The sequence below is a fragment of the Marmota marmota genome, unplaced genomic scaffold, assembly GCF_001458135.2.
Source record: "Marmota marmota marmota unplaced genomic scaffold, marMar, whole genome shotgun sequence".
NCBI classification, from domain to species: Eukaryota; Metazoa; Chordata; class Mammalia; order Rodentia; family Sciuridae; genus Marmota; species Marmota marmota.
The window spans coordinates 21,608,216-21,632,393 of record NW_026000249.1 but is presented as its reverse complement, the minus strand read 5'-3'; the positions used below and the strand labels follow the sequence as shown (position 1 = coordinate 21,632,393).

The 24,178-nt window shown below is 32.5% G+C and overlaps 1 protein-coding gene across 5 annotated transcripts in view; it reads left to right on the top strand.

Annotated features, from left to right (window-relative positions):
• Positions 1–24,178, top strand: part of LOC125614152 (dystrophin-like) — a 753,869-nt gene that overhangs the window by 508,174 nt on the left and 221,517 nt on the right. The window contains exon 1 of one of the 5 annotated variants that reach the window (XR_007344797.1): positions 9,824–11,645. The exons of 3 other annotated variants lie outside the window; for them this stretch is intronic. The gene's annotated coding sequence lies outside the window, so the exon portion shown is untranslated. Of the gene's footprint in view, positions 1–9,823; positions 11,646–24,178 lie in introns of those variants that run through there. One more of the 5 variants, XR_007344796.1, reaches the window with a different exon arrangement.

Genomic DNA, 24,178 nt, shown 5'->3' with positions numbered 1-24,178 from the left:
ATATATATATATATACACACACATATATTTACCAATATATGAAATATTTGCATGTATACATATATAAAGACAAAATTCAGTAATTTCAGATGGGGGTATCACTAGGAAATCAGAACTTGGCATAGATACATAGCTAGTTTTGTAGGGTTTTTGTTTGTTTGTTTGTTTTTATGAAGTTTCCTTAATTCATGTTAGAAGCCCTTTGGGGGTCTCTTCCATTAGTGTGTGCAGGATAGCATATTTATCTCAGGGAAAGTGTCCATTAGAAGTATAGTACAGTGGTTGTGTCAGGAAAATGTATTGAGTAGAGTCCTGAGTGTTCATCCCAATAATTATATAAATGTATGTTTCTCAGGCATAGTGTTGTATAAGTAAATTGATAAAGAGATGCAACCACAAAAATTAGTCCCCTTATTTTACAGACAAAAAAATCCTGAGACTCATAAAATGGAGTGATTTTTCTAAGGCCATAGTGGTTATTGTTTGAGATGATGAAAATATCTAAGAGCCTGTGTATATCCTGGGTGTTTCTGTTAAAATATAATGTCTATGTTAATATCTAAAATATTCCATATAAAATAGCAACATTTTCTTCCCCATGAACATCTTTACATTACCTAGAAAATTCTAGAAAGCAGGCTGGAAAACTATATTTTTCTCCCTTTCAACTTATACTTAAGACAAAAGACCAGACTGCACAATGTCCCTTATAAAAACAATCTAAAATGTTGAGAATAACTTGCATAATATTAAAAGCAAATTACCTACTTACCATATGTACTGGCAACATGCTTGCTGCGCAAACCCACTTGAAATTCATAGACATTAAATAGCACTTCAGGACACCATCCCAAGACCTAATTAATTAAATGAACTGACCGCTGACTCAAGAACATACCCATGATATTTTCAATACAGAGCAATAGCTTTTAAGTAGTGATATCAAAAACATGATATATAAAGCTCTTGTTCTGCCCTTTCAAAAGGCAAACAGAACCACTATCCCTTAAATCTGATAGTAGCAAAAAGAAACTGGGAGTCCAAAGGTTCCACTTTATACAAAGTATGTTCTTCCCTAATGGCTATTCATCTTCCAACTTGGACTAGACATTTTATGTGTGACAGAGGCTGCTGGTGATTTCATGAGTAAGCCAGAGAAACACATTGAAGAATGATACTGTCCCTTTAGTTGTCAGCCTCCAAAACGGGAGAGAAATAATAGCAGAGGGATAAATGTGGCAGAAGGCAGGGGTGAGAAAGGGAACAGTTAGGATTGGGAAACATCAAAGAACAAGAAATAGCAACAAACCGATGCCAGAAGCCAGCAAGTAAAGAGGAACTATTATGATTACCAGTAAAAATGCTGAAAAATAGCTATAAAAGGGAGGGAAAAGCGCTTACCAGGGAGGCTTTGAAATGACAATAATCCATTCCAGGATAAAAAGAAAAGAAGGAGAAGAAAGGAAAGATTATTAATCTTCTCCAATGTGTTCTCCAATGTGTGTGTGTGTGTGTGTGTGTGTGTGTGTGTGTGAAATAAGATAAGCAAAAATGAAGGTAGAATAGATGAAGGAAAAAATAAAAATAGATGGACACAGATAGAAATAGTTTATACATTGATTGGTGTTCCTATCAGTTAAGTAGGTGAGATATATCTATTTCTTCTATCTCCTGGCTATATAGCATGTTCCTGGGAAAAAACTTCCAGGGCTGAGAATTGGGAATAGGAGAATGTTGTATTATGAGAATATGAATTAGTGACTTCCAAACAGAGGTTTTTCTGACAATAAACAGCTGAGTGATCAGATCAAGTCATTTCTGATTTTTCTTCTTGCCAAATAGGCAAGGGGAATATTTATTCTAACTCAAGAAACTTTAATAAATATTCAGTTAATGCATACACAAATGGAAACAATATAATGGTTAAAAGGGAAGAATTAAAACTAAGCTTACTGGGTTTGAAATCCAACTCTTATTTTCTCTGTGTACTCTTGGATAGGCCACGTATCCTCTCTTTTCCTCAGTTTCTTTGTCTCTGCAATCGAATGAATGATAATGCCTACCTCATAGGGTTGCTGTGAGGAGGAAACTAATGAATGAAAACCACTTAGAATTATACTAATGATGTAGGAAATATAATATTAACTATTTTCATTGTGATGTTTGGGAAATAAACTTTTAATGTAAATGTACCACACTCATTAATGATTCTATACAAGGAATGAACTGATCAATGTTGATAAAATATACTATATGATCTCATTATGTTCTGTCCCTTCATTACTTTGTTCTTCTTATGGCTGTACTTTTTCAGTTTTCTGTTTCTATTGGATCATGGCAAACAAATTTGACAATAATCATTTCCTTTTAACCTTATTTGGTGAAATATGTTATTAATCAAGTAATTATTGAGTACTTACTACATACAGGCACTGATATAAATATAAAGAGGCATACAGGTATAATTTTGCCATGGAAAAGTTGTAAATCCAGCAGCAAAAGGAAGTAGCTCATTAAATAAATATTTTTTAAAAAAAGAAATGTTCTGATTAAATGTATAAATAAAATTATTTTACTTGAGCTTACTCAGATGAGAAAGAAAGTGAGGACTCTGTCAGTTCCCTTATTGCTGTCTCCTCACTTGTGGAAGAGAACAAGTGAACAATCTTCCATATATTTTTATAAAGCCACTAATCCCATTCGTGAGAATGCCACCCTTATGACTTAATCACCTTTGAAAGGCCCCACCTCTTAATACTATGGAATTAAGGATTAGGCTTCAGCATATGAAATTGAGTAGTACACAAAGTTACAGAATATAGGACTAATGAAATACAGCATCATTGGACAGGAATGTCTACTATTTTACAGGCAATCTGCTTGTGATGACATTAGTTCTTGAGCTAAGCCCTCTCATCATGACTCCCTCACTTATGTATGCATCATACCTACATAACCTTCAGTAAAAATTTAGTATATTTTAACAAGATCCTGATTTTTATTATACAAACTAATACAAACTCACTGTCGAAAGTAAAATGCAAAACAAAAATAAAAATAAAACCCCTCACACAATGAAAGAAACAGTTGCCATAATTTTGCTGTTTCCGAATAACTAATATTATATGTCTACTACACACATCCCTTTTGAAAACTGTACAATGATGGCTAACAGTTTTTGAGCCCTTGGTATGTACCAGGAAATATTTCAATTATGTTATATGTTAAATATCACCCATTTATGCCTCACAACAATTTATGATATAAGTATTATTATTATTATAGCATTTATAAAATGAGGAAATTGGTGCAATAACAAGATACAATAACTTGATCTGGGTTATGTGCCAATATGAAATAGAGCCAGAATTCTAAATCAGGCACTCAGATTCCAGAGCTGATTTTAGTCATGAAGAATGATGTCTTTTTTTAGTATCATGCATATAATTTTGAAAGCTACCTAATTCACTTAATATATACTTTTCCAATATACTTAAATAGTCTGTAATAATAATAATGAAATTTTTATTCACTGCTTATAAATATACTAATTGGACATTCTGGAATTATTTAATTCATATTTGATGGATGTTTAGTTTTCTTCTGATTTTTCACTATGTAAATTATCTACCCTACTTTACAAGTTTTTGGTGACTTTAGCATTCATTTGGATATCAGTAGGGTCATATCAATATGAAACATGAAGTTAATATTTGCTATGTGATAACTGTTATAGGAACAGAGCTAGGAAGGACTAAGTAATAGATAGCTGTAAAGTCATTCTTTCTATTTCTACATGTATTATAATCTAATGGAAAAAGAATCACATGAAAAAGTATTTTTCAGTGGAAGCCACTGTAGTATGTTGAAGAACAAAAGATAGATGATAAAATTTGCACAATGGTTGGAAACTATCCTACCAAGAGTTATGGCTATGAGAAACAGTGTAGGTGTCATCAGAAAATTAGTGTTTTAAGAAGATATATATGGCATCATTACAGACATATAAGAATTTGTAGAGAACAGGAATGCACCTCCTGAATCCATTTTGTCATTTCTAGGGATTTTATTATACTAAATACCATATATTATACATTGTCTTTGCATAGGTGATGTAGTATATGGATATGCCATTAACCAAATAAAAAATTTAAGTGGATAAATCACTTCTGTTTCCTTATAGTCTCAGATATAAATGAATGGGCTTGTCAAATAGTTTCTCTTACATCTTGGGATTATTAAACGTTTAAAAAATAAATTATTTATTTTTAATTGGCAAAAAATAATTGTTCACATTTATGGGCTACAATGTTATATTTTGATCTATGTATGCATTGCTGAAATGTTCAGTCAAGCTAATTAATAGATCCGTAGTCTCACCAACTTATTATTTTTTGTGGAGATAATTTTTAAAAATCTGTTCTTTTAGTGAATTTGGAATATGTAGTATATTATTTTTAACTGTGATCACCATGAAGTTTTAAATGTTCTAGGATATTTTCAGATAATCTCAGAATCAGTTGTTAAACCTGCTATTCTCTGTGACTGGATCTTCTGCAGTATGTCTGTGGACTTTTTTATTTTACTCTAAGTCCTTGTTGCCTTCAGGGGTTACTGACTAGCATTTAATTGAAGGCTGAGTGAGTTAGATACATACCTCCTATAGTTGATAGGTTTTGTTGCCAGAAATATCCTTTTACTTATCAGTGGGGAAGGTTTTTGCTTCTGCTGCTGGATTTAAAGGTATCCCTCAAGATTCCATTACTCAGTTCATTGAGAAAAGCTTAAAGTTAAGGGAGGGCAGTTCTGAGCTCTGTTTGAGGAAGGAGGCTGAGTAAAATAATAGCTCCCAAGTTGTCTGAAGTTCACATTTATATCAAAAGTTAGCACTTGGTGATATTTCATGTGGAGAGATACCTGTGCAAAAGTTCCCTATAGGGAATTTGATTCTAAAGTGATTCTTTTGTCATTAGGTGTAAAAATTAACAATCATCCACAATAAAGTACTAGATAGATTTTCATCCTGCTTGAATTCTGAAAGCAAATATACACATAATACTGATTGCATTATTCTCTGCTGTTAACTTCAAACTTGCTATAACTCTATAAGAGAACAATATTCAGTAATAAATGGGCCATGAAAAAATTGTGTTTAAAATCATAAGTAAACATAGACAATACTCACCATAGTTATGTGATCACAGAAAATGTAAAGATGCTGGCTGAAAAACTACAAAGAACTTGGCTTTCGTAAACTTAATGACTGAAACTAAAGTTCCTCCCTAGGAGACAGGCCAAAATCATAGCACAGTTTGTACAAAAGTATACCTTTCCAAGGTTACTGCAGAACAATTATGCCTGGGATCCTTTACTCTTGTAGAGAAAGCTCTGTAACCTCTTATTTTAAATTGACTTCCATTGAGCAATAATGTCTCCCAGCTTGCACTTTCAGGCACTGTATTGGATAATGTGTTTATAGGATGGTCTCATTTTTCTTTTTGTAATAGGAGACTGGTAGCTTACTGCTACTTGGAGGTGGTTTCGGGAAACACAATTTTCAAGACGGCAGTTTTTAAAAATGTGATTATTGGGAATAATAACTCTAGAGACAAAGATTTAATGGGATTACTTCCAATTTATTCAGCCCATCTCTAGGTTATTGAAGTTCTAGTTTTAGATCTGTACATTCACAGTCCACATTGTTCCCTGATGTATTGTGTATTTAGGTTTGTGCTACCATATATAGGCACAGAGTTTGACTCCAACTCTCCACAGGAGCTTAACCTCTCAGAACAAGTATTGTAGCTGGATCTTTGGTAGCTCTATCTTTGCTATATTATCACTGCTATTTCTTAAAATCAAGATATGGTAAACATATATACTAATAGGAAGAAAATCCATCTTTAACACCATTATGGTGTTTTTTAGTTCAAAGGCTTATTTCTTATGCATTACTTGATTTCATTTCCTTTAAGGCCTTGGGAAATGTGAGTTATTATAATCTTATTGTTGTTGTTGATAAATAGTAGCTACTATATATTTAGCACTAAATCTGTATTGTGCACTGTATTAAACACCATGCAGCTGATCCAAACAATAGCCTTAGGGAGTCGGAATTAACATCACCCTCATTTTACAGAGAATGAAATATGGTTAAAATGATATGTCAATTTTACACCACTAATATATTGCAGAATTGGAATTCAAGCCCTATGTGATTTACTTTGACTCTTGAGCCTGAGCTTTGAAAGTATGTGGCTTGTTACTATTCTATTTTATAGATAGAAGGCCTGATAATGCTAGAAGTTTAAATAATTTGCACTATATCATAAAATTAGTTTCTAATGCCTTCTGATGTAAACCCTAAACCTCCTCCACTATACCCTGCTGATTCCAGGACTGCTACTAGCTTATATGGTACTCTGAAAATTAGATAAAGGGGCATTCTTCTGCTCCCAAGCCCATAGAAAGACCAATTTTTAAAGAAAGCATGCTTTCCAGTTTGGCTCTGTCTTATGACAATGTGACAAGGATGAGATGAGGAGTGCTAGTTAAATTTTACTCGCCCCCCACACACTTGTTCAAACACTTTTGTGCAAGGTGCTATATCTAGAACCATAAGCACTTTCCATAGCTGCACTTATTGAAATGAATAATTGGACAATATAAATAATGTTAAGGGAAATATTCAAAACCATTTCCTCCAAATATGTGTTTTTAGGAGCTATAAGGAAATAAAATTTGGACCCCGATAATTACATGTATATAATGCTCACATCTTCACTGCCAACAATAATGTTTAAGGAAATATAATCTGATAGCAGTCATGCAAAAACTTCCCTGAAGCCAAATGTGTCACTAGTCAAAATGATCCTCCTCATCTTCATAAACCCTTGAAAAGAAATTGAGTATCATTTGTGAAGCAGGTTTTAACTACAGGGTGACATATTATGCTGCAGTTATGTTATGGAACTTAGGGAATTTTTTTGCATTCATTTCAACTTCCACTATGTTATTTTCAAAATTTATTACTTTCAATTATATGGCTACTCTGGGCATATAGAAAATGTCACATGATACAAATAGTTTCCACTGAAGTACTAACAAACTAATAGATTTAATATGCAACATACTACAATAAGGAAAAAAAAACAACAGTTAGCTGGAGTGTATGATAAAAGCATAAATAATCACAAAAGAGATTTTGGAAAAGGATTTTGACAGAGGATGTGCTGGTTTGAGAAACACAGGGATAGTTAATTTGAACGATGTCCTATTAAACCTAAGAACCTTGAGCATGTACATAAAAACAAGTCCCTACCCACAGCTCTGTTTCCTTAATAGTAAGGTTATCTTCAGGGATTGTTCTGATTGATTTGAAAGAGCATGGTATAGGGAATGATTCTCTAACATCATCGGGTACCAGAAAAACAGGAGAGCTAGATAAATATACCAAGGCTTAAGTCCTATCTGAGCATTAATGAACGAAGGTCTCTGTGTTCCTTATTAGCTGTTCAGTTGATTCTGATGCACACCTAATGTGAGAACAAGAAATCTATGGGTACCGATTCTTGAATGTGGTTGTACATTAGAATTGCTTGAATCTCACACATATAGATTCTGATCTCATCGATATGAAGTTCTACTTGGGCATTTGAATTTTTTAAAATTCACCAAATGATTCTAATATCAGCAAAGTTTGAGAACCACTGGTCTAGGGTCTGGTCACCCAGTGTCTTATCTAAAGATCAGTAACAGGAAGACCAGGGAGCTTGTCGAAAATAAAGAATCTCAGATCCTCCCTAAAATCATTGAATTAGAATCCATTTTCTGAGGAGTGTACAGGGGATTAACTCAGGAGTGCTCGACCACTAAGCCACATCCCCAGCCCTATTTTGTATTTTACTTAGAGACAGGATCTCACCGAGTTGCTTAGCACCTCACTTTGCTGAGGCTGGCTTTGAACTTGCAATCCTCCTGCCTCAGCCTCCCCAGCTGCTGGGATTAAAGGTGTATGCCACTGTGCCCAGCCTAGAATCCATTTTTTTAACCCAAATACACAAATCAAATACCCTAATTTGTATGTACATTATCTTTTGAGATACATTGTTCCAGGGAGTTAGGTAAAGCTGGATTCATAGACAATTCTTATTATCGATCATTTTGGAAAACCTCTTTGAGCTGCAATCTCTTACTCTGTTTAATGGATATAATGATAAGAGTGTCAAAATTGCAGGTTTGCTGGGAAGATTCTTATAATACAATATACCTGGAACTCTTAGCTCATATTCTAAAACAGTGAAGATACTTACTAATCGCCAAATCCCTCTTAGGATATAGAGCTGCTATGAACCTTTTTGGTGAATGAAACCAAGCTCTGAAAGTAACAGCCAGTATAAAGTTTCCTGTTCTATTTGAATTAATGAAGGCTTTATTAGTTATCAATTCAAGATGATTTGCATTAATTCAAAAGAATAAATGCTTCCCAGATGGAAGTATCTTCTACTAAAAGTATAAGTTATCGGAAAGCAGCCCTTATCCACGAAATCCTTGAAGGTATGATGGTCACCTTGCATTGTTATGCAATTTGTGATCAACTTAATCAGACATTAACACTTATTTATTTATTTATTTATTTTTAATTTTTTATTGTTGGTTGTTCAAAACATTACATAGTTCTTGATATATCATATTTCACACTTTGATTAAAGTGGGTTATGAACTCCCATTTTTACCCTGTATACAGATTGCAGAATCATATCAGTTACACATCCATTGATTTACATGTTGCCATACTAGTGTCTGTTGTATTCTGCTGCCTTTCCTATCCTTTNAAGCAGGAAGTGTGAATCAGGCGGTATAGCGATACCAGACTTCAAACTATACTACAGAGCAATAGTAACAAAAACAGCATGGTACTGGTACCAAAACAGGCGGGTGGACCAATGGTACAGAATAGAGGACACAGAAACCAATCCACAAAACTACAACTACCTTATATTTGATACAGGGGCTAAAAGCATGCAATGGAGGAAGGATAGCATCTTCAACAAATGGTGCTGGGAAAACTGGAAATCCATATGCAACAAAATGAAACTGAATCCCTTTCTCTCGCCATGCACAAAAGTTAATTCAAAATGGATCAAGGAGCTTGATATCAAATCAGAGACACGCTGTCTGATAGAAGAAAAAGTTGGCTATGATCTACATACTGTGGGGTCGGGCTCCAAATTCCTCAATAGGACACCCATAGCACAAAAGTTAATAACTAGAATCAACAAATGGTACTTGATCAAACTAAAAAGTTTTTTCTCAGCAAAAGAAACAATAAGAGAGGTAAATAGGGAGCCTACATCCTGGGAAAAATCTTTACTCCTCACACTTCAGATAGAGCCCTAATATCCAGAGTATACAAAGAACTCAAAAAATTAGACAATAAGATAACAAATAACCCAATCAACAAATGGGCCAAGGACCTGAACAGACATTGACACTTTTCATAATTCGTTATTTTTAAATATCCCTCTTAGATCACTATCTGTTATTTCCCTCCTCCCAGGAAAAAAGTTAATATTTTTACAGAAACTCATATGCACAGTTTCTTTATTTTTCTCCTCAAGCAACTAACTTTTGTAATTATCTATTTTTTCTTAGTTTCTCTAACTTTAGCCTCACAAAATGTTTTCTTATTCCTGTTCTGTTCTCTAAATTAAGACATAGAACTTAATTTAGAAAAGTTTATATCTGATTGAAAGAGCATGATAATTCTTTCTTTGCATTATAATCATTTATACATTTAAGGGAGAAATAGAAATGCCTAATGTAATACCACAGAAGAAATACCCTCAACTAATCTTTCTAAGCAGGATGACAATGAGTAATGATTACAGTTAATTAAGTTAGGCAACCTCCATTTCCATTCACTTAGCAGCACTGCTAATTATATACTCATTGTACAAGGTTTCTTTAGTTCTTCTGTAATTTGAATGCAGTACTCTTTGTAGGCAGGAGGATATGGTAAGATTAATGAGCTTTTCCCTACCAAAATCTCCTGTTCTCTCCAAATGAAATTTCTGCATCTGGAAGTTGAGAGTAGGAAAAGCAGAAAGGAAAAAAAAAATAAGGCACATTTTAGCTTACTTCCAGCTGAGGATATGTTTATAATTCCCAAATAGTGTGTGTTAAAGAGAACAATATGATTTAAAGTACTTTAGAAACTGTAGAAAATTATGGTTTATATAAAACTAAATGAGTACTGAACTTGTTTTTTTTAAATATCAGTGGCGATGATAATGACATTTTGTATTGTATGATTTTTGTTGCATTGCATAATAAATATTTAGCACTTACTTTTTGCCAAGTCCAGTGTCAGGCACTGAGTCTACCAAGATGAAAAAGACAACTCTTATAACTCCAAGATTCTTTATATGGACTTCAATCACTTTAACAACTTGTTCTTTAAAGAAAACAGAGAGAATGACAGCTCTACTTGGGGATATCGTTAATGAAGCACTGGAAAAAATTTAGTTTGTATGCTTTGATCAGATAGGGATTGACATACTTAAGAGTTTTATTTTTAATCTGAAAATCCACTTCAATCTTATGCTCTGGGTAAACAGTCATTACACAAGCTTGGCAGAATTCTGTATTTTAAAGAATCATGATTCAAGGTTTAACTTCAAAATAATTTTGAGTAAGCTACACAGATTATTCCTTTTCTTTAAAAAAATATAGGGTTTATATGGATGGATTTAAGCTTCAATCTTAAATAATCTTCATTTGCTTTAAGAATTAACTTTTGCATTGTAGCTCACATTGTATTTCAGATTTTAGAATAGGTTTTCAGAGGTATATCTGGAGGAAGATATTTGAATATCAAGCACTTTTTATATTTTCATAGGAAGTTCAAATATATTTGGAGCTGTGCTGGACATTTTTAGAGTTTTTTTCTCCTACCATCACACAGGTGTACAACTTTATGGGTCCAGTTTTTTCTTTGTGCTTCCTCTTCTCTGCTTCTCTTTCACTAAAATCAGTTTGCATAAATAAGTGCACCGTCGAGTTCACATGAAGACTAGACAAAAATACAGGTGTCCTTATAATAATCAGCTCCTCTAATTCTCCTCTCCAGTTATGCTTCAGTCTCAGAGAAATCCTATATAAAGCAGACGGCACAGTTATTACTAGAGGAACTGAGGTTACTGATTAGAAGGGAACGTAATCAGGTAGATTGAGCCTGTGAGGGAAGAAACCATTGCTGTGAGAGGGGAGTGTTTGCAAAATGCTCTCTGTGAAGCTGAATCTGTGAAGAACACCTCACTATTCACAGCAACCAGAGTGGAAGAAACAGGTGCAAAAAGATTGTGCGTTTGTCTGCTTTTGTGAGGCTGGTCAAAGATTATGTACCTGCTTTATCTGTGCTAGGCTATGACTCTACCTCCAGGTTTATCATACCCCATAGAATGTGTAAGAGAAAAGTACCAACAGGGAAATCAGCAAAAAGCTTTCCTATGAAGGTGTAGCCAGCCTCCGCAGAATTTGAAATGTCTGAGGTCTCATCTGGTGAGTAAAAGCTGCAGATAATGCAACAACCATTCAGAAGAATGATAAATGCCACAAGCATTCGGAAGCAGGCTTCCCTAAAGGTGACTCTTTTGGTCAATTTGCAACCTCTAAGATATATTTAAATTGCTCCTTTTCCATAAGTCTTTCTCTAAAAGTTAAATTTGGGTTTTTATTATTAGGAAGGAAGGGAAGGGGTTTGACATCAATGACCTATAGGATAATATTAATCAGTGATAAGAGAAGGAACACAAATTCTCCTTTTTGGGTTATGGCTTTTATGAACTTTGTCTTTAGGAATCGAAAATTGTTTCTTATATGAAGATATTTTAAAAATTGATGATCCAGACCTTAGTCAATAAAAAATAATATTCTTCAAAGTAAATTTCTAAGGACATGGAATATATCCATAAACTCATTAGAAAACTAAAGTGAGGGGTTTTTCTCTTATCCATAGAAAAACCTGTTTTATATATATGTATACAAATGGATACATATATATCTACATAAACATATATGTTTATGTGTGCATATATATACACACACAAACACACACATATGCAGGTTACAATTTTTTTCCAAAGTAAAGGAAAATAATATTGTTGTAAATAGTAATTTAGACATGTTCAGACAAGCACAACTTATTAAGAAACAAACTGGGCCACATATTACAGGCAATGATTCCAGGTTGCCTAATTATCTGAATTAGGTTTTAGAATAGTTTTAGAGTCTAAACATTCTTTGTTAAATGATAGCTTTTAAATAAAGTAAAGAGGTATAGTGATTAATCATGTTATTTTTGTATTTTTTATTATAGGATATCCTAAAACTCTAAATTAACATTGATTTTTGTTAGTACATATAAACATACAATCTATATATACTAAGTACATTTATTTCAAAATTGTAATAATTTTGTTAAAATTCAAGTAGATTCTGATTTAGGCACATTTTTCTATTTTCTATCATTGTGAAATGTTAGGGTTTTTTTTTTTGGTATTGTTTTAAGGGAGGATGAGCTAAAAGAGTTGAGGTAAAATATGCCTATTTAAATTATAAAACATCTAGTAGAGGGAAAGGCAGTGTAAAGTTAAAAATAAAATCTATTTAGATGTCAAGATTCCCCATAACTTGATTTGTAAGAAAAGTTACCCATTTTATAAGTCTTGTCTCTCATTTCCTCTGGACTAAGTGGTTGCCATTTCTCACTTATAGATTGCCTTTTACTAATCTCATTCTAAAGGGTTTTTTAAATTTTTATATTTGTGTTTTATTTATCAGACAGATTGTCCTGGAAGTACAGAGGCCAGTTAATGGTTTATGAGTTCAAGCTGAGCTGAATATAGCTAAGCTCTGTCTTGCTTGACATTTCATCAAAAGCTGTGTTGATTTGCAATGTTTACCGACCTATTTATTGAACCCTCACAGCTTGAACTATGCCACCAAGCTTGCTGACATTGCTGAGATTATCTCCAAATGCATGTACAAACCAAGGAGGAAATAGACAGAAAAAATAAGTTAAAAACAATTGTTGGCCTACTTAATAAATTATGCTTATATAGTTCTTTCTTTCTTTATTTTTAAACTGTTTTCCTCAAAGCCCTATGCCATAAGTTTTCTCATTTATTCTTCACACAAACTCTGGAAGAAGATACACTACAGTGGTGGATCTCACCCTTCTGTGGGCATCAGAATCACAGTGGAGGGCTTTACAAAACAAGAGCTTCCTGGGCTCTGCCCCCAGAATTTCTGATTCATTCTTTGTGAGAGGCCCAAACATTTGCATTTCTAATAAGTTTCTCAGGAAATGCCTATGTTGGTGATGGTCTAAGAACATAAAATATATGCTCTTAATATTAAGAACACAAAATAAGCATTCTTAGTCTTGTTACCTGTGTTCTCTTTACACAGAGAAATTTCCCACTCTACAAGAAAATAAATACCTATTCTCACAAAATTCAGGCATGTATTCTATTAATGATTATTAAAATATTGTAAAAAAAATAATGAGTGCCTATTTAGTAAATTGTTTTTCAATGGAAATTAGAAATAACGACTTAAATTACTTAGCAGGAATATTAGTACTAAACTAGTGTTAAGGGAAGTAAGCATTTGGTCACTAGTTCTCAAATACATAAAGATTCAATTTTTAATTTTTTTCTTCATTCTTATTCTTTGATATTTCTGTATAAGTAAGGATTTTTGTCTATGACATTTTTAACCAAATGAAAGCATGATCCATGTGTTATAAATACTTGAATCTATACTATATATCAAAGTCTCCCTTTTTTGGTCAGTAAAAATTATGTTTTCTAACTTATTTACTGAAGGAAAAGTTCAGAAACTTAAACCATGAAAAGATAGGATATTTTACTTAACTGTAATACCTAAAAATTGAAGTATATCTTTTTAATACTAATAACTAAAGAATTAAAAAATTGTAAACTCTGCTGTTTTAAAGTTATATGTTCATTTGCTATGGTCCATTTCTTTCAGTAAAATTTATGTTTTTGATATATTCTAATGGAGTACAACATTTAGATTAAATGTATGAAATGGATAATTGATTTTTAATGGCATTTAATCTAGATATTCATAACTGAGGGTTGGGGTAGGCACATCTTTAAGGGGGTAGAAATTTTTATTATAATGATTTTCTCTATTTCCTCTCTTAATTTGGGAGATATATCTGCATATATATATATATATGCATATACATGCATATATATATATATTTATATATGTTCATTTATTTCAGTTTCATAGTGTATTTTCTTTTGTCCAGTCTTGCTTGTCACATGCTTCTGAAACAATCAGTGCCATGCTGACATTTTTGTTATTTTCATTCAGATACTCTTCCAATTATATGAAATGGGGGTGATATGCAGAAAGCAAATGCACCATACATCTGATCTTTAAATACTCTATCAAATTATTATTTTTCCCTGGCTCACTTATCAGTTTATTTTTTACATTCCTTTTCATAACTAAAGAAACTCATCAATTTAACTAACCCAGGTAGCATTTCTAATAATGAATTATGGTTTTACTTGTGAAAAATAAACCACTCTTAATGATGTTTGTGGCTATACATTTGAGAAGAAAGACTAATACTTTATTAGGTTTCCTATGTCCCTTGTATTTCATCATTAAAACTTTAACAGTTAATACCTATGTAGTAGGTAATAAGAATTCAATTGATTAGCTAAATGAATGAATGAATGAATCCTACAGGAAAAATTACCCAGGAAAAAAAGCATGAGTATTTTTATTTTAATATTTAGTATTGTCTGTTTTGATCAAAATTAATATTATCCAAGACATTTTATTCTGATGGTTATTAGAGTATTAATTGAATATTAGAACAAAAGGCATTTTTGGATTTTGCTTATTTTAACTTAATTATTAGATTTCTTTTACCAACTCACTTGAGACTTTCAGGATAGAATCATCTATTTGCCTTTTCAGTTTTCTGATTCTTTATGGTCAGGCCAAAATCAAATCTTTTCAGTCATATACACATAGACAGATACACACACACAGACACATACACACTATATATATATATATATATATATATATATATATATATATGTATATATTATATTGAGACAGCACTTGAAATTGAAATGAGAGCTAGAGAAAGAAGAACCTTAAATAGATGGATTTTTTTTTTCCAACCAGTCAAAACTTAGTCTCTGTCTTTGGGTAAATGTTGTGAATATTGGTTGAGAGATGGAGAGGGAAAGAAATGAAAATGTTCAGGGAAGTCACTGCCTGTTTAGTACCTTCCTAGTCCGCTTTAAAGTTGCCAAAAGCAGAGATAATTTTCTGCTTTGCTTAACTACACATTCAAAACTCAATCCAAGAATCTGTGGGAAAGTTCTTTTTAATTAAACTCAAGTCATTCTGAAAATATATTATGTAAAGATTTTATTTTTGAAAGTTAAGAGACTATGTCTGCATAATGAAAAGTGACTAGGGGTATGGAAATTATTACTAAATTATCAGGAAATCTAGAAAAATCTCCTTGCAATATAAATGAGCACCAGTGACTTCTACCAAAGTCCTTTGAATAAAGAGCAATGAGGAGAAGTTTTGTAATATAATTAAAAATAATGAATTTTTGTATTTTAGCCAGATGCTTTAAATTAATTCATTGAAACAAATTTTGAAGTGTATTGTTTTTAGTCTTTAAATTGATACATAATAATTATACAAATTTGTGGGGTTCAGTGTGGTGAAATTTTGACATATGTATACCTTCCTTTATATATAAATATGAATTAAGTTGAATTATATACATAGGTCCATTACTATAGATACTACCATTTATTCAACAAATTATATAATTTAACTACCTTTGAAGTCACAGTTGTTAATCATAAATGGAGGCAAACCAAAAATAATGTATACCACATGTGAAGACATTCCGATGAATAAAATAATTTCTGTGCAAACTAGCCTGCTGTTCAAATTTGCTTATAGTTGTTCTTCAGATAATATTTACCAAAATACTGACAGATTCCTACAAGCACAATTTTTAAACACTTACCTTGGAGATTTACAGGACTCCAAAAATATTTTTATTGCTTTTAAACAACCACAAAACAACATAAAAAATGTGCTTTGACTGAAGGCCATTTGTAGCACATGTAAAAAGAAATTCTCTAAAGAGTATTTTGAAATATAAATAGCTTTTGTGGTTCAGGGGTTTCTAATCAGCCTATTAAAAGCCTGCAGATTATAAAAAAATGATAAATTGAATAGAGGTATAGAGTTCAACAGACATTGGTAGATTTTAATCTTTGGTAAGCATTAAAAGGTTACATGTTGATAAATGGCAATGTAGTGTCAAGGTATTATAATATGTTTTAATATTATTAATATAAAATATATAAAACTTGCTTATATATTTTTAAAGAGAGAGAGAGACAGAAGAGAGAGAGAGAACATTTAATATTTATTTTTCAGTTTTTGGTGGACACAGCATCTTTATTTTATTTTTATGTGGTGCTGAGGATCGAACCCAGCACCCCACGCATGCCAGGCAAGCACATTACCGCTTGAACCACATCCCCAGCCCCGCTTATATATTTTTATGGACAAAATAGTTTACAAATAGCATTCCCAAAATCAACTGAAGAATTTAGGGGCCTTATTTTCCAATCTTTAAATAACAGTTTTTAACTAAAGAATGTATAAAGTGACTTATATGGTGTCTAACAGTAATTCCTTTAAGAAGTGTTTCATTGGAGCAGAGAAATAAATAGGTTCTAAAGAATAAAGAAGATGAAGAAGGCATTGCTGATGCTCTTCCCAATATCTCCTTTCCCACCTGAGTTCGCTGCAAATTCTGACATACTTGTCTCCAGAGTTCTTATGTCTTACTCAACTGCTTTGCCTGAAGACTTATTGTAGGACACAGAGCTTCTCCTGCAAAAAGGAATGAACCTGGAGAGAGCAGTCTTTAATGCCACTTGAAGTGACCTTTAATGACCAGGAAATGGGAGTCATAGAGAAAGCACTCAGTCACCTCATCCTCTGGTAGACAATTCTTCACAGCCTCTCAAGATTCACAGAAGTGATTGAGCTCCAATTGTCCCCAGTAGCAATGTGTGCGTTAACACATCCTGTATTGTCTTCTGCAATTTCCTAGTCTCGCTTTCTCTCCTTTTTTGTACTTTCTGAAATCATTTGCCAGAAGAAGTACCTAAATTCCAAATCCTGGTGTGTGTTTGGAAAGAATCTAAAGTAACTCAGAAGGTTAGAGAGAAGTTTTTGTGCAGACTTAATAAGACAGGGCAAAGGCACATAAGATGTTAGAGGAAGGAAGGGATAGTGAGGGAGGGATGTTGCTCTGTTTAATAAATACAGGGTGGGAGGTAGAAAGGAAGGAAGCAATTGGTGAACCTGAAAAACTGTAGGAAGGTTTGGAAGAGCCACTATATGAAATATGCCAGATATTCCAATATGTGAATAATAGGTTCATGGAACAGCTGAAAAAGTGGAAATATACCATACATACCTTTTGGTTTCATTCCAATTTAAGTTACCCTTAAATTAAGTTACACTTCATTTATGTTACCCTTAAAGTATAGCCACTAGCAGTAGTCCCCTCCTAACTCATCTTTGCCACTTGTGCTTTTTATTCCCTTCTTTTCACTGTCCACAGAGAATCCACAGTGATCTTTTAAAATTATATTTGATGTTTTCCTAGCAAAGAGTAAGTAGACCTTTGGAGAGAAACAGTAGTAGTTATAATTCTGCATTGGGTATTGGAGAAGCATTTGTCAATTCCAGTATTTTGATAAATACTATTTGAAGAATAATGGCAAATCTGTATGTGTAACTACATATATATATATACACACACACACACACACACACACATGAATATATGTGTATGTGTTTACTTAAATACAACGTTTAAGCAAGTAAAGTCTAAGGTGCTGTTCTTTGTATGTAACACTCTAATAAGTCAATTGGAATCAAGCTAGGCTAGATATCAAACAGTGGAGAGTATGTAAAGTCATAGAAAATGAGGCCAATGTTGAAGAACATTTTAATAGATGAGGGAATTGTAGTTGGCAATAGCAGTAGTTGTACTGGGGAGCCTGTATAAGATAGTGGAGCAGCACATTGAGAAAAGTCAGCTATGAATAGATTGGCCTAAAAGGAGTAAAAGTTAGTCTTGAAAAGTGATGTGAGACAAAGACTAATAGACAAGTTGGCTTGGTTAATATAATACCCATAATGCAAGAAAAGCTATGCTGTGATGGCTCAGCAAACCTAATTGCAAGGGACTTTTGAGGGCAGCATATCAGGTTATCACATGCCAAAAATATTTCATTTCAGAGACTTTAGTTTTCTCATTAATTTTATCACTAATCCATTCATTTTCAAAATGTATTTCAGGATTTTACATCAGGTTGACTTTAAAGCTTATATGCAGATGAAGATTTCTTGTCCTAGCACTGAGTAAGGCAGTTAGTCCTATTCTGTGCATAAGAGTGAAGCTAGCTTATATTGGCGCTGCAAACAGGATTATTAAATAGCCAATTACTATTCAGAATGTGTTACGTTCCTTAAAATTACTCAAGCAAGAGTCTTGAACTTGTTCAACCTGAACACATCTGATATCCTCATCCAAGTAAGGGATGCAAATTAGAGAGCTTCTGGCTTTACTAGTGTGGAACCAGACATGCTTTTTCCCCTTAGGACTCTATGACTAATGACCTGGATTGTCTAAATTCAAGAGTACTCAGGTCTCCAGTGGTAGCCTGTTTCAGTTTTTCTGCTTCTGTTTTGTCCCATAGTCTATCTTGGAACAAAGGTTATTTTATGTGCAGATTTCAAGTTGAGATGATATTTTAAAACAAATTTTCTTTTCATATTTGATTAGTGAGTGCATCTAGATAGTCTAGACATGTTCATGATAAAAGCTTCAGATTTTCAATGACCCAAGGAAATTATAGAAATAGGTAATTATTTGTAATCAGGACACATGGGAGAAGTTCCAACTCCAAATGCTTGTTATGTGACATTGACAGGTATTCTTAACAATAGGCCTCAGTTTTCATATGTGAGAACATTACTTTTCAGGTTCAGTATTTTGAGGGGTGAATGAGATAAAATATGTAAGTGCTATAGCAGTAAAATGTGATAAGAACTCTGAGTTACTTTATACCAGCTTCATTGAAATATAATAGATAAATAAAATTACATATATTCAAAGTATACCATGTGATTATTTAATATACATATGCATTGTAAAATTATTACTATTATCAACTTAATTAACATTATCTGTCACTTTACAGAGTTACCATTATATTTTTGTGGTAAAAACACTTAAGATCTCTCTTTGCAAATTTCAAATACACCGTATAGACTTATTAAGTCCAATTACCATGCTATATATTAGATGCCAGAATTTATTAATTTTATAACTGAAAGTTTGTACAAATTGACCAATATTATCCTATTTCCCCCAATTGTTAGGCCTTGGCTACTAGTACTCCACTGTCTGTTTCTCTGAGCTCAACTTCTTAAAATAGTATGAATATGAGCTGGGGTTGTAGCTCCGTGGTAGAGCACTTGCCTAGCATGCATGAGGCCCTGGGTTTGATTCTCAGCACAACATATAAATTAATTAATTAAAATAAAGGTCCTCAACGACTAAAAAGTATTCTAAAAAATAGTATGAGTATTTTTATTTTGAGATGGGAATCTCTATATTGACATGGCTGGCCTGTAACTCCTGGGCCAGGAGTTTATCCTCCTGCCTCAGTATCCCTAGTAGTTGGGACTATAGATATGCATGCATCATCATCATCATCATCATGTGTGGATAATATGATTTACTTTTTAAAAACAATTTATTTTTAAATCAACAAATAAAATTGTATAATTTATTGTATATACCATGATGTTTTGAAATATACACACATATGCACACACACATGCATAATAGATTGGCTATATTAAGCTATAATAACAGTGTAATAACTATCTATCCAAAATTCATGACTGTAGGCTTTTAGCAGATCAGTTGTGTAATTCTTAGATTAATAGAATTTCTAGAACTTTTTAGTAGAGTGGAGAGCAATGTGAATCTTCTCAGAAAACTGCATTGACTGTGCAATTTTTAGGGTTTGAGTTGTTTTGTCTCATCTATATATACACAGCATAAAATATTCTCTTTTCTATGGAAGCCAGTTCATTATTCACTACTCTTGCTTTGTTAGGCTCATTCCCATTTTCTGGAATTTTCTCCCGCCATCAAATTTTGCTAATTAATTGCCCCCATCTTAAAAATCCAATTCAAGTATCACTAACTGTTCTAAGCCTCATTTTGTTCTATTAACTTTTGTTCCATATAATCATTTATACCCACTATTCAAATTAATTACTTGTTAATTATTTCTGCAGATTATTTTTGATTCCACAACCATTTCTTTTAACATTCTTGAAAGCAGTTGCTATGTTTTATACTCCTTTTTAAATAACTCACTAGGTATTCTCCATGTTTTTAATTCTTTGTTTACAAAACAGTTGGCCCTAAAATAATATATTTTTAAACACTACCTAATATTGGCTTAATAGAAAGGTTACCTTTTGTTACCATGTATTTACTATAACACTTTTGTTTAAGAGATCCCTATATATTACATTGTTGCCTGTATGTATGAAATATTCTGTCCCCTTGTCTATAGTGGAAATTTGTGTCAATCTGGCTTTGACTACAGCACAATCTGTTCTAGCTTTCTGACACTTAACTTGAGAAGAAGTTAAATATATGTTGAGTGAATATCTCAGGAGAAAAACTAAAGGATTAGCTTTCATTATTTATAGTCTGTTGTTATTGCTGAAAATAATATGGTTTTGTTTATAGATATTTTGCCAATTCATTCAATACATATTTATGTGAATGAGAAAAAGGCTTGTTTTTATCATACTCATAATGAATATAGAAGTTGTACTGTCCTGCATATTTTCAATGCTCATCCTTAGTAAAAAAAAATGTTATATGATGAAAGGAACAGTTCCTGAATATCTAAATAAAGTTGATTGCCTTGTTATAAACATTAGCAATGATCTGAAGTGACTATGTTTAAGAGAGAAAGTCCTTAAAGAACTTTATGATTACTGAGGGCAGTGGCACACGCCTATAATCCCAGAGGCTCAGGAGGCTGAGGCAGGAGAATCACAAGTTCAAAGCCAGCCTCAGCAATTTAAGGAGGCCCTAAGCAACTTAGCAAAACCTCTCTCAAAATAAAACATAAAAATGGCTAGGGGTATGGCTCATTGGTACAATGCCCTGGGTTCAATCCCTGATAAAAAAGAAAGAAAGAAAGAAAGAAAACAAACAAACAAACAAAAAAAAAACTTTGTGATTTGGGCTGACAAGTTTAGCTAAATACCAATCAGTGTGCCTCCTTTGTTCTGATAATTATCCTGGGAATTGCAATCCAGAAATACTGAAGTTATGCTATGGTACAGTAAACTACAAAAGTGTTAAGCATCATTAATGAAACACAGATTCTACTTCTTGAGAGAAACTATCATTACACATGTATGGACAATAATATTTTTGTTTGTGTAAAATAGTCTTCTATATTTTATTTATTTTCAGTTTTTAAAATAAATCTGAATTAGCAGGTTCTTAATTCACTCATTTTTCTTCTCTCATTTCCATTTTGCTCTTGGACTTTCATTTTAACAACCTTATTGTACAATAGAATTTTATTTTCAAAATAACCAGTACTTGGGCTGTGGACCTAATAAAGTATTTTTACTCTTACCTATATATTTTTTGGAGTAGAATTTAAATTTGTATTTTCAGTATATGTTAGCATATATTCTCATTATACATTAATTCCAGTTTGAGACTACTAGAGAGAAATATTTTATTTTAAATATTTTTATACTATATTTTTTAAATCATTTTTCCTAGAATTATATTACAAAATACACATTTACAAAACAACCCAACTCTTACTGGTTTGAGGTGCAGATTTAAATATTTTCACCATTAATGAATTATTCATCTACCTGTGAGACAGTTTAGTCATTTTAAAACATCTAATATATTATGAGAGAGAATCTACTTTTCCCATTAGATTACATGTGACACTGATCTTTTGGGGAAAAAAGAAAGTCTGTGAGTCACTTCTGTAACATTTGGAATTAAATTCATTAACCAAAATAATACCATGCTTCATCTTTTATATTTTGCTTCCTTAGCATCTGGTCCTTAGTCTGTCTAATTGCATTATAATGGCTCTATGTTGCAACAGATGCTAGAAGATTTTTTTTTCTTGGCAAGAATGATAATTTTGTTTCATATTTTGGAATACCTGCTTTGCAATTGTCATTCTTATTTACTAGAGCCAGAAAGAAAACAAACCTAATGTTTCTTTTCTCATTTGAAATTTATTGAGTTCAACTGTATTCAAAGATTAAAAAAGATGACAATATCACATTCAAAAGAATTTTTCCCAATTAATACACTGAGCACTCTAATTCTGAGATCCACAATAATTATTAGCCATGATGTTGACATTATCCCACATATTTCTTTTTTGGATGCAATTAATATTGTCACTTTTGAATATCGAAAAGTTAGTGTTCTATTGGAGCTATGCAATGGACTAATTTCTTATACTGAATATTTTCTTATAAGAAGGAACCAAATTATTAGGATAGTAATGTAGATAATTATGATCTATGATCAAGTTAAACTCTAAGGATCCAAAGCCATATATTACCAAAATCTTATTTTTTAACTCAAAGGGGAATCAGCAAGTGTACTTATGCTGTAAATTTGTTACTGTTACTGAAAAAGCTCATTTTCTTTTTTCATGCAAGTATCTATTAAAGCCTTTAATATTCATAACCAGCATCATAGCATTATAAAATCTCTTTGAAATTTTTGAATTTAGAAAGTTCTGGATAGGAAAGATGAAAATTGACTCATTTTAATTTCATAATGATGTAAAATGATTATTGTATCATATACTTATTATATAGAATATACACAATATATATGTTTTATATCTATTTGGCAAATGGTCAAGATATTTATATAGCAAGGCATGGTGGGCATATCTGTAATCCCAGCAGCTCAGGAGGCTAAGGCAGGAGGATTGCTGGTTCAAGGCCAGCCTCAGCCACTTGGTGAGGCCTAAGCAACTTAGCAAGACTCTGTCTCAAAATAAAAAATAAAAAATAAAAAAGGGCTGGGGATGTGGCTCAGTGTTTGAGACCCCTGGATTCAATCCCCAGTACCAAAAAAATTGTATAATTCATTTTCATACTAATATACATAATTGTGTTTTTGGAATTATTTAATACACATTAAGGGAAATTATTGTTTTATTCATCCTCTAATTTTATCAAATTGAAGAGCATAGCAAGTCATGTATATCTATATTGAATATTATACTAAAAATAAAATGGTTGACAGATGAAAAAATTCATCATAGATTATTGGTTTATATGACATCAAGCATCAGGCTGTAAGGAGACATTCAAATGATAGGCTCATATTGTCCCATAAGAGTTGGGAAGTTTTCTTCCTCCCTTCTTTTCTGCTTTCCTTGTTTTCTTTCTTTTTTTATCTTCTTCTGTGGCTTGAACCCAGGGCACTACCACTGAGCTACACCCAGCCATGGTTTTTAGTATAATAAATAAAAATCCAAGAGTTGGGAAACTGAGAACTTTTTTTCTCACCTTCACTATTAAACAGAGTAATGCCCTTCAATGTGTCACTTAATATTGTTGATGTCAGAACCTTCCATTTGAGCAGCTGAAATTATTGATATTCCTCCTCTGTCATTCTTCAGAATGTGTTGTACTGTAGTGACTGGCTAGTTTCTATGGTTAGAGCTTTATGCTTCCTGGGAACTGATGTTGAATTTAAGAACCTTATCAGCAGCATTGTCATTTTCAAGGTTGTCTACTGGCTTGGGAGGAAGGAGAAAAATATACCAATTACAGATTGCTCATTTACAGTTGCCTTTTAAATCTAATTTTTAAGCTTTTGTGTCTAAGAAAAAGAATATATATATATATATATATATATATATATATATATATATATATATATATT